Source organism: Triturus cristatus, chromosome 5_2 (assembly GCF_964204655.1).
Source record: "Triturus cristatus chromosome 5_2, aTriCri1.1, whole genome shotgun sequence".
Taxonomy (NCBI): domain Eukaryota; kingdom Metazoa; phylum Chordata; class Amphibia; order Caudata; family Salamandridae; genus Triturus; species Triturus cristatus.
Genome location: NC_140588.1, coordinates 607979257 through 607997972, shown reverse-complemented (window position 1 = coordinate 607997972; position 18716 = coordinate 607979257).

Genomic DNA, 18716 nt, shown 5'->3' with positions numbered 1-18716 from the left:
TCGGTTTGTTTACCTGCTCATAATTGTAGAATCCTGAGTCCTGGTTATACTTTTGGGACCCTCTATTCTGCGGCAAGGGCGGTTTTGGCTCTTGGCTCTGCTGTCTGACAACCTTCTGCTGTTGCTGCTGATGATTACACCCCTCGTTCTGCACCTGTTGATTTAAGGGTTTATTTTCATTACTCACTAATGGTGGATTGGTACACTCGGTTCTCCAATGCCCCAATTGTCCACAGTTGTGACAAGGGAACTTCTTCTTTGCCTCCTCTAGATTCCCCTTTCCTTTTCCTGCATATCTGGGTCTATTTCCTGGATTATTTGCCTGTTCCACCAACTGTGCTTCTTGTCTTTCCGCAACTTTCACCCGTGCCCACATTGCCTTCTCTTTCAGCTTTCTCTGTTTTGCCTCAATCTCATCACTGAAGTACTTTGCATGTCTCAAGATTTCATCAATCTTTTTACTCTGCCAATCAACTGTATGCTCACGTATTCTTTCACTGATTTCAGGTCTCAAGCCATATACAAATCTGTATACAAAATGACTCAAATCCTTGTCACCCAGGTGTTCATCTCCACTGAACTGTTTAAAAGCCAGTATCAGCCTTTCGTAAAAAGCATGAACTGATTCTTTCGCTTCCTGATGTGTTCGATCTATCTTAACCCAGTCTGTCTCTTTCGGGGGTACCTTATTTTTCAGGAACACAATTACCTGATCATATTTCTTCATAACCTCTGGATCTGGTGCTCCTGTTTTCGGATCTCTTGGATACTCCTTAGCAGGCCAATCTACAACTATTTTACACTCTGCACACAAGTCTGCTGGAACAATTATATCAAACAGACTATTCAGGTCAATCCACAGCACCTTTGACAATTTCACAAACCTGTCTACCTGCCTATACCACTCGACGGGCTTTTCTCTCAGTCGAGGGAAATCATTCGTAAATGACAAAATATCCTGTCTAGTCCATGGGACATGTACATATGCTCCTCCAGGAATCTCTCTCATAGGATAAGCATCCACTGTTTTTTCTTTTTCTCTCATAGGAAAAGCTGAGTAAGTCCTGTCCACTGAATCTTCCCTTTTCTTATACCATCTATCCTTCCATTTTTCCACATCACCCCATTTGCGCAATAAGGCAATCATTTCCTTAATCTGTCCTGTTCTACCAGCACCATTTAGATTTTCAATGTCTTTATCTGTGACATCCATCCTATAAGACTTCTGCAAAGCTTTCACCTTATCCATGTCAACTCCTTGTTCACTCGCTATTGCTCTTAACCTGCCATGTGTACTTTTAGCCCTCCAGGTGATACTCTTGCACATGAAAAACAACTCTCCATCATGATGGTTTTTCAGTATATCTGTAGGAATTGTTCCTGCAATAAGCTCCTCCAATTCTATGCGCAACCTAGCTACATCAATTGCCTGTGAATCTTTATCCTTCTTTTGAAGAACTTTCAACCAATCATTCAAATCTTCAGCTGTTATTTCTGTAGATCTTTTCACTGCACCCACTTGTTCTGTCATCCTCTGTGGTTCCAAAATCGTTCCTCCCAAACAACCAGTATTCAATCCTGAATTAGACTGCACATCTAATCCTCCACTACATGTATCATGTCTCGACTGTCTCAAATTATTTTCTCCCGTTCTCATTCCTGATTCCTCCAAAGAACAGGTACCAACCAAACCATTTCCAACATAAGGAACTGTCAAACCATTTTCACCCATTCTTTGTTTATATAAAATAGGCACAACCGGACCTATGGTTACAGGCACTGTAACAGCTTCCAGATTTTTCGTCAGCTCTCTAATTTTCTCAGTCAGCTCAGATGTCGTTCTGGCTAATTCTCTTGTTTTCTCGTCACTGACTCGATTCTCTCTCTCTCGCTCTCTCTCTCTCTCCCTTTCCGTGAAAGAGCTACCACTTTTCAGATCAGGTGTCACAACCTCAGTTTTAACAATCCGCAAAGTATCTCTTATTGGAGTAGCAACTGGCGTACTCTCTTCCGGTTCTGGTCTATATGGAGGTGGTCTCTTGTAAATCATGTCATCCAAGACCTCATCCTCATAATCATTAGCCCCATACCTTCTCACTTCTGTATCAGGCACCCTTTCCGTACCCTTCCTCCCTTCCGCTTCCTCAACAGTTCTCATAGGATATAATCCCTCTGACATACTAGCATCTCGCCATCTCCTCATTCGATCATGATGAGTTTCACGATCATATTTCCTCCCGAACATATACCTATAGTTGCCTCCACTCCTCTGCTTTTCTCGCTCATGCACCTCATCTTCCCATTCTACCAACGCCTCGAACTGTGTCGGCCTTGGTCTAGGCTCTAGACACATCATTTTTTCCCGTAAATTTCTCAACACGGCCAGATTAAATGAACCATGTTCCGGGAACGCTAAGACACCATCATCCTTAGTGTACTTAGCCCAGTTATCTAACCAAATACAGGTATGATACCCATATTTCGCAACCATGAAGGATGCAGGAGTTCTCGTTGGAGGTAGCAATTCACCTTCTCTAGTTATTATGTTTTTATCCTTGTCGAACCACCTTTTAATTTTACCGAACAAGGATTTCTTCTTCTTTTCCTCCGGTTGGTAATACATTTTAATATTTACTAATATTCTCTAGTCCCTTCCGCAACTGTACGATTTTTTGTCCAATAACAGCGCGACTCACACCAACGCACCAATCCTGGAGCGTCTACGTCACCCTGTACTCCTTCCAATCCCTGCGCGACTCACACCAACGCACCAATCCCAGCGCTAGCACTGTTCTGATCCACTACCCAATCACAGCGCGGTCTGTATGACGTCAGTAGTCGCTGCAGTCGCTTCTACTCTGTCTCCTGTCACTCGTCTACCCCTCCTTTACAAAGCCTTCTCAATAGACTTCGTTCAGATTCCACAAAATCTATTAGTTACAACATATAAACATCTCCATTGTCTGCTTCCCTAACCACAGAATAGTAAAGAAAATCTTTCTCACAAGAATCCCGCTTCTCTCTAGAACAGCGCTTACCTCTGCTCCACTACGGAATTATTACTTTCGTTGACACAGTAGCACATCCCTCTACTCTGCCCTTCTAACATGCATCCATTAACTGTTTCCTCTAGGACTGCTCCAAAGAGTCTTACAATCAACTGAATGCTCATACATTCACGAACTTTCACACCAGAAAAATGTAGCACAAACACACAGAATCCTGCCTTTCCCGAGAACAGCAAACAACCTGTCCCACTACAGAATTATAACACGTGTTAACCAAGCAGCGCTTACCTCTGCCCAGTCCTTCAAACAAGCTCAGAGAATACCTATTACTTCTCCCGCGATAAGCTTTAACGGCGAACCTTACGGATCCCTGGGACTTAAGACCAGAGTTTCACAGATAACCTTCACTACCATACACACCCCTTTTATACCGAAAATATGTCTCTAGTAGTAACACACGACGATGTCACTGATTCCGAACCCAGACAATGTGACGCGCTACTTCAATTGTCACACGTTTTTCCTGCATACATACAGGTAATTCCAACAATCCCGTCTTTCCCGAGAGCAGCACTCACTTCCCTCTGCCCTACTACGGAACCGTCACCAGCTCCCAAGTTCCAGAAGCCGTACACACTACATAAAACTCAACACGACGACTTCAACATATAGTATTAGTACATATACCAACATCAATCAATAAATCAATAAATCAAAAGCCTATGTACAAGCAATCTATCAGATCAAGACAATAATCTAAAACCATCATACTGCTACCAGGAAACTGCTGCAGATCGGCGCATATAAATTCTCCCTACTTCCACGGACAGAGTAAATCCACAGTCACACGCACATACACTCATCATACGCTAGGGCCCATCACACTAAAATTCACTCTATTACTCTATCCACACTGAATATAGGAGAGAAACCTAAACCAATCTACATCTAAACGAGGTCAATGCGACCATAAAGATATTGTCCTGAGTCATGATTTTAAACATGGGGAAAACATTAGAAACTCAATAATTGACAAAGAAATAACCATCCGACACTAGAATTCAAACAAATGGTTGTTTATCTAAATTAGTTTAAATGAAAGTCAATCAATAGCAAAATCATTATTCTCATAGTTACCTATTCTAGCTAAATGGGTCAGGACCGGTCTCTCAATAAAGTCTCTCGAGCTGCCGTCCTCAGCATCAGCATTGATCCTCACGAACATAGGTTCAGGAAGAAGTGGCTTCAAAAATCGGAATGCTGCAGACCCTCTCTAGTCTAGTATTATTTATAACAAAACTAGCAAAATAAAAGTAACAAACAAATTCTGAATGTCCGTTGAGCCGCTGAGCAGAGCGAGCAGGAAAGGATGTCGCTTGATAACATTTAGAAAACCTCCGCTCAGAAAAAATCACAAAAATAAAAACACGGAAGAAGGAAACTCGAGTTTGCAAGTGATACATTCATGAATGCTCTTCCTTGGTACCATAGCAGAGCCACCGCAGGTTTATCTTTGTCCATTGTGGCTTTATTCTTCTCCAAGGACAATTGGAAGCATGCCCGGAGCTGCTGTCCTCACGGAAACTTTTAAATCAGACAGAGGCTGTGGTCAGGTGACTTCCAACCATGTTCAGCAAGGCCTCTCGTCAAAATTCAATCACTCGAGCGCAGGCTGTAAATAGCAGCCAACTTGATTTAGGCCAAAACGGACCATCTTAATTAAAAGAAACACAAAACAACGTTGCCACATCATAATGATTATACAGTGTTAATCCCCACTAATACCCTTATGTGTATGTAATTACCTAGCCATCTGCGACACAAGGAAGTATTATAGCACGTTATTTTTAAAGCGTAAACACGAAACAAATTGCACTTTAGCAACACTTATTTAATTAAATTGCTCACCAACTTAGTTCATGTATTATTTAAGCAACATATATGCATTACCACGTGTAATTTCTCTCATTAGTAATGTTGGTTAATTAAGACTTTTAACAAAACTAATAATTAGTGATTACAAATTAGTAATTTTAATCATAACATATAGTCAAAACTGGAGCTTAAAACTCAATAAATTTTCAACAGAAAACTCTGCTCCAGCAGAGCCTCAGGAAAGACTGATGGAGTGCGCAACCTCAGTGCCTGCCTTACGCCACAGCAATTGAGAAGGGTGCGTCACACGCCCCTGGCGGTAAAAAACCATCACTGCAAGGAGAAAAGAGCAGGCATGATGGGTGCCAGAAGAAGGCGCCCTAGCAAAGAGGAGCACACAGTCCGAGGTGCGTGCCGCATGCACCCAGAAGCGTGCCAGCACAGGTGCACCCCCAGGAGGAAAAGAAATCTCTCCAAAAGAAAGAAGCACTGAAGCAATGAAGCAAATGAAGCAAATGAACGGCGCAGTCAGATTCTCGCCGAAGCGATGCAAACAGAGAGAGCACAGAGAAGTGGATGCGCAGACGCACAGAAGCACGAATACCCAGAAGAGGGTAGAAGTGCGCCAAGTTCGAAGTGCACGTCAAAGTCACCTAGAAGTTTGATTGCATGGGCAGTCGCCCAGGAGAGCAAGACCTCCTCGAAGAGAAGAGGAAAGGCCGAAGGCATCAAGAAAAGTCTCCATCGCCTCAACGAAGCCTGGAAGGGGCCAAACGCAGAACAGTGTCCTCCCTCACTGCCTCACTGTCAGGGCTCATGGGAGGTTTTCTCGCAGCCCTGTGGTGGCTATCACTTCCACTTCTTTCCCCCGGCGGTGTTGCCCAAAGATTAGTTGTGCCCGGAGTTGGAGAGTGTGCTGGCAACGTTGGACATCTAAGATGGCCGCCAGCACACTCGCTGTCTAGCAGTCTAGTTCTTTCCTTGTGTTTTGAGCTGCTCAGGTGAAGCGCGCGCTAACGTTCCAAGGCGCACTTCACCGAGAGCTTCACCCGAGTGAGACCTACCTCATAGTTGTCGGATAAAAGTTTAGTCAGGGAGCGTACCGGAGGCCGTCGGTCATCCTGCATCAGTTCCCGTCTCTTCGAAAACCTTCAGGTTAGTGTTCAAAGTCCGCGCTTGCTCTGAGAACTGAAGTAAGACGTGACTTGAAATTCAATAGGAAAATATTGTGCAAGACCAAAAGAGTAGTGTTCGAGTTAGAAAGGCGACGCTTCCCAGCGAACAGCCAGTACGCTTTTCTTGTGAAGGCGCAGGGCGAAAAGAGTAGTGTTCCGGTATGCCCTCAATGCGCAACCTAAAGAAAAGTAGTGTATAATCAAACTAATTACATTCCTCAAAGATAGTGTACAACTGGCTAATATAAAACCAGTCATTGCAATAATCTGAGGTAGTGCTTCAGTTAGTTCAGCGCTACTCAAGTCAGGAAGCAGCAGATAAGCCGGCACAGTAATTAGTCAAAATCAACTAGAAATAATTACGCAAGTCATATAATCTATTTCACCCTGTAGAACTCGATAGCTACAGATATTCCAGACTAGTTAAAATTATCTGAGTATAATGGGGTTCATCCATAGGAGAGTTAAGTGAACAGGAATACAGGAAAAGAAATAAAAGAAACTTACCAATCACATTAACAAAAGAGATCAATTTGTCTAGTTTTGGATCCAGTCATTGAGAACCAGAGCATTCTAACTGGATAAACTATCAACTTACCTTAGTGAAGAAGATTTTGGAAGGAAGTTAGAAAGTGACAAGTGAGTTAGACAAAAGAGAACAAATAACTCAAAAAACAATTTATGCTGAATGAACACTTACCTTTGTTCTCTCTCCTGGAGGAATAGAATCAAGATATCCAGTACAACCTGTTAAAACAAAATAGAAACAAAACATTCTTTCAATCAACTTACATAATAGAAGAGAGGCAAGCCCATTGAAGACATCTGGTAAGACAAAAATTCCTTACTAATTTCTTATGCATAAAGACTTGAGAAACTTTAAGGATGGTGAGCAATTGTACTTAGTAATGTTTTTACTTGCAGCCTACAAGAAGAAAGAAGATTGAGGCAGAGACAGAGATCTCAAGAAGAAAACAGGGCAGTCTCTTCTTTATCCAATTCCCCTTTCCCCCTTTAGTACTTACCCGCAAAGGATTGTAGAATAACCTGGCGGAAACGTATTGAGGGGAGAGTTGGGAAAAGGCTTCATTCTGCTCCTGTGTGGTTAATAGAGAATTGGGCCCTGACACTCACGCTGGAGTCGTGAGTGACCCAAGGCTGACAAGAGGAGAGTCGCACACCACAAGTGGACAGCCTCCACCACTAGCTCACCACTGCCCGTGGAAGTCATTCCCTGGAGAGGGAACACCCGGAGTAGGGGCGTCAAGAAACTGCCTGAAGAAGGAGCACCCAAGATGAGCAGTTGCTCGCCATGCAGCTGAAAAGAGCGACTGAAGTCTCACCTGGATGGTCAAGAGACCATTGAAGTTAATAGGCCCGTTGGCCTTGTTAGAACATGGTGCATGTCACTGCACCCGGAGGAGAAGCAGAAGAAGAAGAGTGGAAATCGTGTCACTTAGAAGAGCTGGACACACGCAGGTGCATCAAAGACAATCCGAGGAGAAGCACGAGGACTCGTAGCACCACAGGCCAAGAACACCTATAAAAACACCAGACAGCCACCAAGGTGGACCGACAGCCCTGGCGACAGCACCAAGGGAGAACAACACGTAAGCCGCAGCAAGCGCAAATCGAGTTGCTCCCATCGCTTCACAGTGAGACCGGCCAGCCCGAGGGTCGGCAATTGGAGTCGAATGGCATCCCTGCCCCTGGCTGCAAATGCTAGTGGTGAAAGAGAAGACTCAGAAGAGGCAGTCACGTGGCTGTGATGTCCCTCCAGAAACCTCCTCTCCTAGTTAATCATCGTCACCTGTCGTCCAGGCCCAAAGGCAGCTACATCATCAGTGCCATGTGCAGGACACCGCACTCAACAAGACACGTGGGAGTGTGATCAGAGGGTCCACACCAAGAATCGGACAACCAACTGAGGCCAGAAGGGGAAGTCATGATTGGCACGGCCGGACGATGAAGAGAACCCAAGCTACAACAGGAGTGTGTCCTGACACAGCGACAGCAAGGGAAGAGGATGATAGCCCGAGAAGGAACTGGCAGCCGCACCGCGGGAGTCCGAGAGTAAGCCGCACAGCCTGCGCGAGCCGAGTCTCAAGCTTTATGTTCCTCAGCGTGTTCATCACTCCTCCGTCATCAAAGTCCCAACAGCCCAAGAAGCACAAGTTCACAAATGCCAATGCCTCCCCAGAGAACAAGGAAGGTACCGGGCCACTCCCTGTATCAGGTGATCGACTCCGGACTAGATGCCTGCATCCATCAAGGCAAGTCGTCACCCGCTATCATCCAGATTCACCACACGGCTGGCAACGCCACCATCAAGTGCGTCAACCGTCACAATCTCGAAGACACATGGAGTGGAGTCCTACCCTATTTCCAAACCAGCCAACAAGACAACTCAGAGGCTACCTGCTAACCCTGGTCTGCACCTGAACTGCGGCAGCGAGAGCATGTCCTGACCAAGATCTATACACCCTTGAAGTTTGTGCGAGAGACTGGCTACTGGCTTCTCGGCGGCTTGCAGCTGCCCCCAGCCAGCACAAACGCAGCCCCACTCGCAGCCTATCAGCAGTCCTGTGGCAAGCCTGAAGAAGGGCCTCCCCAGGCAGGATAGCTGGAAGAGACAATGCCACACTGCCAGGTCACCGGACACAGCAAGACAGCCTAAGAGAGACTTCAGGTGATCCAGAAAAATCCAGTGAACTTTGCCCATGGACTCCAACCATGATCGTGACGCACACAGTTAATGAACAGTTGTTAATCACCACATGCCATCCTCAAGGTCAGCGAAAGGAAGCCATCTGGGACCAAAGGGCATGATTCCACAGACGCGTTACTAGAGTGCCGAGGACATCTTCAAGCAAGCATTTGTGTCCTGAATCACACAGGTTAAATGATGAAGGCCCGCCGAGATCGTCCTGCTACTGTTGGAGTCACCAGTCCTGGTCTGTTGTCTTCTGGATGCCTGACCCGAGAAACTGATGGACCCTGTGGTGTATATTTCATTGTTATTTCTCCCTACAGGTTGGACTAGGGAACTTTTGTTTTTATTAAAATTTGGGAGGATTGTTGTGTCCTGCGAGACACGTTCTAGTGTCTCGACAGGCACAGAGTTAGTAGTCACTTCCCTATGGGAGTGGGCACACACATCCCACACCTATTCACCAACGGTGTCACGAGTGACGTGACCCGGTTAATAAAAGGGCCCGAGTGCACGTGCTTGTGGCCAGTTGAATGACCATAGATACGGTGTCTGTGTCAATACTTTGCCAGCATGTGGGCCTAGAGCCCACAACACAACAGTGGACGGCCATTGGCACCGCCACCCCTTTTACTTTTTAATTATTTATTTCCGCTGCCAGGAACACAGCTATATGTATGGGCACCGTACTTTATGTTTCAGCACAGCGCCTGATTTGCTCTTGCACCCCTTAATAATGTTCCTGTGAGATGGTTTGTCTGTCCCAGTGACACATCTGCCTACCACGTGTGTGTGCTTGTTTTAACAGCGGTCCGAAAGGCACCAACTACTAGTATAGCGCCGCAGTGAGCGCCTTGTCTCAGCACTGTAGAAAACACTCACATCCGCCCTCTTTCTTAACCCCCCTTTCTCAGCACTTCAGGCAGAGGCATCGCCTGCTGCAGCATTTCCACTCAGCTTGTGCCGAGGATGTGGCACTGTACTGTGTGCTCCTCTGCAGTGTGTACATACAGACAGCAGACATATGCCAGTGACTGCGGGTGTGCCGGCTGCTCGTTTGAGACGATGCCCCCACAGGAGGAATTGAGAGCCAAGAGTTGGTTTTGAGCAAGAGGACCCAGGAAGTTGGGGCGCTGCTGGTGGAGTGTGTGATGTAGGTGGTTTGAGACACCCAGAATCATCACCATAAAAATATGGCGGTTGTCTTTTGTATTTGAGCCCAGGGCTCCCATACGAGTCTGGTTGTGTTTGTAAAATATATTAACACGTGAATGTGTGGCAACTTCAGCTGCACAAACATTTTATACACTGTGTAGCTTAATACACTTTTTATAGACGAGCACTTGAAGCTCATAGTTTTTTCATTCTTTGGAAAGTGCATCAAAAACACTGATAAAGGCCAGGCTCTGCTACATTGCCCATCACTGCAGAAATGTTGTGGTGCGCAAGACCCTGCGTCTGCCAAAACTTGTACAGCCCATACGTAGTGTACACTATGCACTTATACCTGGGCCACCACAGACTGACCCCAGGAGCATCCAGAAATGTGAGTTTAGGCAACGTCCCACCGTCAGTGTGCGTTAAACATGAAAACAATGTAGTAATCCTCTGTAGGTCATATCGTAATTGTGCTCATACACCCCGTGTGCAGTAATTGCCCCAGTGCCATATTTACGTAGCCCATGGTAGCAGCATTTGGTTAGAGGCGTGGTCTTTCATCCCCAACGGCAGTCAGGGACCAAAAACAGGTTATATGACCCGAGTGGCCATCACTTCTGAAGCAGGCACGTAATATTGACAATGTGGTAAAATTCTGTGCGCTCTAAAGTGACCAACATTTCACACAATACTATGCGTCAGTCTCATTCACCAATGCTATCGAATGAATGAATGAATGCCTTGAGAGTACAGGGGATCAGGGACCAGTACTGCATACATTCTACAGATATGATTGCCGACCTATTGTGCACCTGAGCTACGGCGGCCAACACTGCAAAGATAGTAGGCCTGTGAGTTTTAGTGACCATCATTTGTTCCTCAGTGAAATAATCATCCGCATTTATACCTAAGGACCGGCGCTTCAGAAATATTAAGTTCTTATTCGACTGATTGATACTGCAGGTTCTAGCGCTGCAAGTATTGTGTGAGCTCCGGAAACCGGCACTGTATATTTATCTCAACCCAACATCATTTATTGCAGGCTTGTATAACTCTCAATGACCAACACCGCAAAGTTGAAATGTTACCCCACAGACAACATAGAGCAGCTTGGCATGTTAAATCCGGCATGAACAAAAGCTCAATAAGTATCTGAGCAACCAACTTTGCAGAAATAAAATCCCTGGGCTGCTGTGCCTAACACTTCAGAAATCACAGTGCCTGCCCCACTGCAAGTTGTGTATGAGTCATATGTTGTAAAACTGCACTCGTATGTGCAGGAGCCTCTGGGTGCAGCACTGGATCACCCTGTGTAAAATACGATGCACACCAACTGTATACACTCAAGACATTTTTTAATGCATCTGCGCCACATTTTTGTACAGTTTTATGCTTTGCACATTGTACCACTGTTACTGTGCACACATTGTTCAGTGGGTCTTACAGATGCTGTCCTCAGCCTTAGAGTGCGCCCTCTTGCCACGCTGTCTCTACAACATAGCTTAAACAGATTTGCAAAGACAATAGCTCTGGCTAAACATTTATAAGGTCCCAAAAGCGAGTCCTATTGGCTATGCCAATGCTTGTTTGATGCTCCGGTGGCGCAATGTGTCACTGGCATATTTATAAGGCCACGTAAAGCCACGTTACATGTCTTTTCATGGCCTTATAAATATGTGCCCCTTTCACTCAGAAACAGTGTGAAAGGGGCGTTCCGTGGATGTTGCTGGGGGCATTCCCAGCAACATCCATGTTTTTTTGACACTGCCCCCTATTTACGAGAAATCGTAAGTCTGAGGCAGTGCCAAAAACGTATGTCTCTCCAGGGGAGGCGTAAGTTAGGCACAACGAGGAGAAATATCTTTATTTCTCCTCGTTTTTCCTCTTTCTATGTGTGCTGAATTCTGCAACGCACATAGAAAGAGGAAAAAGCCTCTTGTTTTTGCGCAGGAAGCTTCCGGTGGCGCAATGTGCCACTGGCATATTTATATGGCCACATGGCTTTTCATGGCCTTATAAATATGTGCCCCTTTCATACAGAAAACAGTGTGAAAGACACGTTCCATGTGTGTTGCTGGGGGCGTTCCCAATAACATCCATGGCTTTTTGACACTCCCCCCAATTTATGGGAATTCGTAAGTCTGAAGCAGCACCAAAAACGTACACCTCCCCAGGGGAGGTATAAGGAAGGCGCAATGAGGAGAAATATCTTTCTTTCTCATCATTTTTCCTCTTTCTATGTGTGCTGAATTCTGCAGCACACATAGAAAAAGGAAAAAGCCTTCCTGTGCAAACATAATCCCCCAAAGTAAGCACCCTTGCACCATGGTGCAAAGATGCCTGCGTTGGTGCACGGAAGCCCACTGTGTGCCGTCAGAAGGGGAAAGGACAGGAATGTGCCGCAACTAATAGATACAGCACATTCCTGCCCTTTTCTTTTGCCATAGGCAGTGCAGCAGCAAGGCCTGCTGCACTGCCCTATGGCAAAAAATCCATAAATGAGGCCCAAAGTATTTATGCTTACACATGTTACTTCATATGCACTGTACCTTAATGTGTTGTATCAGCATTTAATCTATGATAATTTGTTGACTTTGCACAGCAGGGTCTTCTCCAACTCTACACAACAGAATCACAATTGTGCATCAAGATCAGAAAAAAGCAGTCATGTGCATAAACAGCACCTCGAAAAAGAAAGTGAGCCTGTTGTGTTCTGTAGGGGATATTGGAATGAGCAGCCAGGAGTAAATTGGGGTTGCTCTGGTTCTTGAAAGTTATGCCAAGATACTGATGACCAATACATTTTTGGAATCACTTGGATTGGCAAATGTATGACTTGTAATGCAGGTGTTGAGCAACCTGTAATTACAGGTTGTCACTGGCAACTTTCATTAAAGTCTATACATGCCCTGGAAGTTCAGTGGACAAGAAAAGATACTGTCACTAATTTCTTGAGGTTTTGTATGGAACGGAGGCCAATACTGTGGATTACAAGTAGATGCGGGTGAATGTTGGCATGTTGTCGCCTTGTTTCCTTGCTTATGAGTGAATTTTGTCCTGTTGGCCATTCCCTTCTTTAGGCCGTGACACTTTGAATGGTATACATTTATTTTTTAAACTCGCTTCCGCATTCCGTGAGCTGAAAGTCTCTTCTCTGTGCTTGATATTTGTCAGAGATACATACTGCAGTCCCGTTTGGAGTGTAGTAAGAAAGAAGTGGAGCTGAAACCTTCGGGTTGTTTCACATTTATGCGAGAGTCAGAGGTCACACACAACACTTTGACCCCACGCTGCTCCACCCAACATCATATGCTTATTGAAGAACCGCCTCAAGATTACGGCTATTGTCCGAAATGAATAATTATTTCAAGGTAACAGTCAAAATGTATGTTATTGGGCTTCAGATGTCCTCCGAGACCATCTGGTGGGCACAACCTAGCAGTGGTAGATCAGCATGCTGAGTAATCTTTAAGTGTAGATGTTGCTCATGCTGGCAACTTGTGGGAAGTTACTAAACCAAGCAGCTGTGTGGTATGATGCTGCTCAATAATGAGAGTCCTCTATGTATGTTCTTATTTTAATTTTGTGTTAGTTCATTAATTTAAATTATTGCTTCAATTTTTTATGTTAGTTAATTTTCAATGTATTTGTGCTCTATTATTTCCTTAGGGTTTTTGGAGTCATGACTGCAGTTTGAATGTTGCAACCTCTTCACTTTCTATCTGAGTCTGGGGAGCCATTTTTGCCTTGGATAAAGTGCAAACACCTCTCTGAGTCTTACTTATCAGCTATTGGAGGGGAGAAATTTTCACCAGCAGGGAAGCAAGGGACTTACCATTAACATTTGAGAATTGAGGGTTGAAACATTTATGAGGGTCTGGATGAAATAGCTATTGGTAATGGAAACGCTGAACCCAGAGATGTGTTCTGAATGTTTGTGGTGATTATGGAGAAACATTTGAGTTCTCGCATTTACATCATAATTGAGAGACACAAGTTCTTCACAAGAGCACAAGTGAAAGAGTCTTTTGAGGGCCTTTGAATTTAGTGAACTGACTGATATGCTGATCCATGACCAATTGGTACATTGCTCTATTGATCTGTGAGTGCAAGAAAAACTGTTAACCATAAATCCTTCTTTAAAGGAGGCCGTATCAAACATACTTTGTATTAGGTTAAAGAAATGCATCTTTCCAATCCTACCTCGTTAAAAGAGTTTTGGGAGCGAAACATGAAGATGAAAACCTCAGCGATAACAGAGTTATGCAAAGACTGGGAAATGAAACAAATGAAGTGAATGTAAGCTAAGGCACAGACTCCAAATTGTAGTGTCCTAAATATGGTCGCCCTAATCATTTGTCCCGTTGCCCAACTTGTTATGCACACAATTTGTTATGTAGGAATTGTGTTAAAAGGGCCATTTTGCTCAGCTGTGATTCCAAAGTTAATATGTTGAGTGAAGTTCTTCCTGATGAAAATGTCATGACTGTTTTTCATATAGCTACTGATGTTAAACAATTGAATAATGAGGTTGATGATGAACCAGACTGTGCTTGCAGACTCTGGGTCATCCTTCATAATATTGGGAGATAGGAATCGGGAGGATATTGTTGGAAATTAGAATTTGACAATGCTGACCACTGACATACATCCTCAGGGGTATGGTGGGATAAAAATGAGCTTATTGTCTATACAGTATTAAAATCTAAGTTTAAAGGTAGAGAGAGTGTGGGAAAAATATATGTGGCCATAAAAGGTGACCTTGGTATTCACCTCAATCTCAACCCTCCTGATCAGGCACTGCTAGTTGCCAATTTAAGTGATTATAATGATGTAATGAAGGATTTTTTAGACCTTTTTAGAGAAGAACTGGGCCTATTGAAGAATTTCAAACAAAGAAAAATAATCTTGAAAACGAATGCCAAGCCTGGTGTGCACGGAATCAGGAGGGTGCCAAACTTAATGATCCAAATCTTACAAGATGATTTGAACAGATTGTTATGTATGGATGGAATAGAAGAGATTGAAGCATGAGAATGGCTAGCACCTGTGGTATTGGCTTCCAAAGACATTGGTCTAAAACTAGGGATGTGCATGGATCTTAGAGATCTTTGCCAATATATTTTTGTAGATCTTCAACCATAACCAAATATACCAGAGGCCTTGGCAACGTTGAATGGAGCCACTATATTTAGTGTAATGGACCTATTGGTTGCCTACCATCAGGAGCTTCTTCATGAGGATTCAAGGGCACTTACATATTTTGCAGTTGGTTCATTTCAGAAAGTGATAAGGAGGTATTTAAAGGGATTGGCTGTGCTATACTTTTTCAGGATGCCATTTTGATTTCTGGTAAGGACAGCGAAAGCCATGATGGAGCACTAAGACGAGTGCTGGTCAGATTAAGAGACAATAGACACACAGTCAAAGAGACAAATGTTAATTCAGGGTGGGTTTAGTCTCATATTTAGGCCATAGTGTGTCTGGGATGGCATTCATCTTAAGTTGAAAATCAATAATTCAATTGTGAAGAGGCCATTGCCAACTGATAAAGATCAAGCAAGGTCTTTCTTTAGCTTAGCAGAGGCCTGTTTGTGGACAATTAAACACTTCAAATTTTCCTGTGGGGCTTAACTTTTAGAATTGAGGACTGACCATAGACCTTTGGTTCACATATTTTCTTTCAAAAACATTGATAGTATTGCTCATAGGATAAAATGATGGGTTGAAAGATTTTGGAGTTCTATACCAAGTAGAATATCTTCCAGGTGGGAAACAATGCTCCAGCAGACTGTTTGTCCTGACTTCCACTAAGTGAGCCAATTTTCGCAAATTCTGGGCTTCCTGTGTTGAGGGTCAAGGATACAGCTTTGGCCAAAGAGGAGTGAAATTGTGAGGTTTCCAAGGATGCAGTATGGAAACAGATATTTGGTTTTAATGGTTAAGATTGACCTTCCTGGAAGTTTACCCTGCTGTATTTTGGAGTAAGATCATACACTTAGCCCACAAAGAGCATCTCGGCAGAAGTCTAACCAGAGCTAGATTGAGAGAGCATTATTGGTGGTCTGGGCTTGACAGGCAGGTTGAAATTTTGGTGAAGGATTGCTTACAATGGGCATGCAGTGATAAGTCCAAGTTTTTGATGACATCTCCATTATTACAAGTGGAAATACCTAGTGACCCTTGGAATATGTCCTTCTGAATTGTTACAGCAGATGAAGAGGTTTGTTTTGGTGTTAGAGGATTATTCTTCGAGGATTATTACAGCTTGTTGTGTCAGTTCTGTTAACAAAAGGAGTGTCTTGGTGTTTTTGGTGATGTTTTCATTTGTAAGGGGATTCCTAAGACCATTACTTCTCGGGTTCAGTTCATATCTCAGGAGATAGAGTTTTTAAATGAGCTCTCTATTGCTTACTGCTCTTCGTGCTCAACAGGCAAATGGTCTGGTGGAACGCATGAACAGGTTGGTGAAGCAGTGTGCTTTGACTGCTATTGAAAAAGGAGTATTTCTCAAAGGGGTGTTTCAAGAAAATCTTTGGGTGCATCGATGACCCCTTAATAGTGTGACAGGGATGTCTCTTTTCCTGTGTCTCAAAGCTAGAGTGTCAGGCTCCAAGCATGACCCGTTATGGTTAACGAATAAGACACAAGGGGCCATATGTAGGTGGCATACACTTTACCGATTCTAAAATACCGAATTTTACCGATTCGGTATTTTAGAATCGGTAAAGTGTATGTAGGTAATAATTCGGTAATTGTTACCGAATCGGAGAAATTCGGTAATTACCGAATCGGTATTTACCGATTCGGTAATGAGGCATACCTTCCCATTGATTGAATCAATGGGAAGGTATGCCTCGTTACCGAATCGGTAAATACCGATTCGGTAATGGGGGGAGCACATTCAAGGGTGGCAGGGTGTCACATTGACACCCTGTTGCACCCCTGATTCCTGCATGTGTGCACATGTGGCGGACATACATGCCCTAAGGGCATGTATGTCTGCCACATTGCACACTTCAAATTGCACAAAATGCTTTTTTACAGGTTTTCGTCATATACCATCAACTTTTAGTTGGTGGTAAATAACGAATCCCCACACCAACGAGACACTCCCCCTACATCTCATTTCAGGATTCGGTATTTACCGAATCGGTAAAATTACCGATTCGGTAATTTTACCGATTCGGTAATTTTACCAATTCGGTAAATTACCGAATCCTGAATTGTGCCCCCTACATAGCAAAAGCCAAAATACCGGTCGGTAACGGTATATTTACCGAAAATCGGCCGTTACCGACCGGTATTTGGCTTCCTACATATGGCCCAAGGTCTTGACAGGCTTTAGAAATCCACACAGAGTGTAAGTGAACACCAGAAGAGATCAAAAAGTAATTCTGATGAAAAGCATTCTGCACAAGAGAGGAAATGAAATGTGGGAGAACTGATTTATGTAACAAAAAACAGAGTGGGCACCTAATAGCAATGTAATAGAATGTTGTGGTTGTGGATGGTGGAGCGGCTTGCAGTGTATCAAGTTTTGCTAAAACTCTAAATGGTGGTATTGTAAGTGGAGATGTTCAGAATTCACAGGTTGAATTGCATGTGAGTTGTTCTTATAAGAGCTGGCCATCTCCGCACTGAAGTACTTGTCCTGTTAATAAGCTATCTCCTTGTGTAAGGCTAAGCTCAATTACAGGGTTTTGTAATGTCCTAAGAGTTCTTTAATCCTAGAGTTTATGCACTGTCCTAGGACTTTTTTCTTCTTGTTCCATATGTATATATATATATTTGGGCTGCTTAATGTGGAACACCACGGGTCAAAGCAATGGATACATGCACAGAACCCTTGGCATAAGCCGCTCGCTCACCTGAGCATGATGATAGTTACAAACGTGAAGTGTCACCACCGTGAGAGGAAAACGGGTCCGCAGCGTGTTTATTTGGGCAGCATTATGTGGAACAGCAGGGGTCAAAGCAATGGAGAATAACGTTTTGGTGAATCACACTAGCAGGGAAACTACTTCTGGTAATGTGCGATCAGGGCAACCCTCATGGGGAACACATGCACTACCAAACTCAGAATCTTTGGCATAAGGTGATAATAGTTACAAATGGGGTTGTGTTTGGAAGAAATGTTGCCGTCATTACACATTATGCCTTTGACAAAGGGTGTGAAGCCCGAAACGCATCAGCTTTGTATTGCTGTGGGATTTTTTAAAGTTATTCTCTGCTAATAAATACCTGTTTGAGAGCGCACTTGGTCCAGGGCACCAAGATTCTCACATTGAGGACTGCTGCCATGTCCTCACGTCCTGTGGAAGCTGGCATTGCTTTAGGACAGAGGGAGCTGCTGAACATGCAGATCGCTCTTTCCAAAAGCAATTCTGCTCTGCTTCGAGTAAGCAAGAGCTTTTTACATGTTCTTGCTTACTCAGAGCAGAGTTTGCTATGGCTTGGCGGGAGCGGTAATGCTCCAGCCAAGCCATTGCAAATAGTCCAGGATATTGCAGGAGTGGGTCCTGGGGCTAGCAGTCCCCAAGGCCATCTTTGGCTCCAGAAGAGTGGCTGTGCAGCCCCCTCCTTTACAGAACACAACACCGGGGAGGTGGAGGTCTCCGAGGCTGCAAGGGGAGGACGTTCAACCCACACTTTAATTTTTACCATTTGCCCTGGGGAGATAGTGGCTCCCAGGACTGGGGGGGGCAGAGCCCCTACATTATTATTATATTTAGCCCCAGGGAGGTGGCTGTCCCCTGGGCTGTAGGGCAACAGCGTGGCCACACCGCA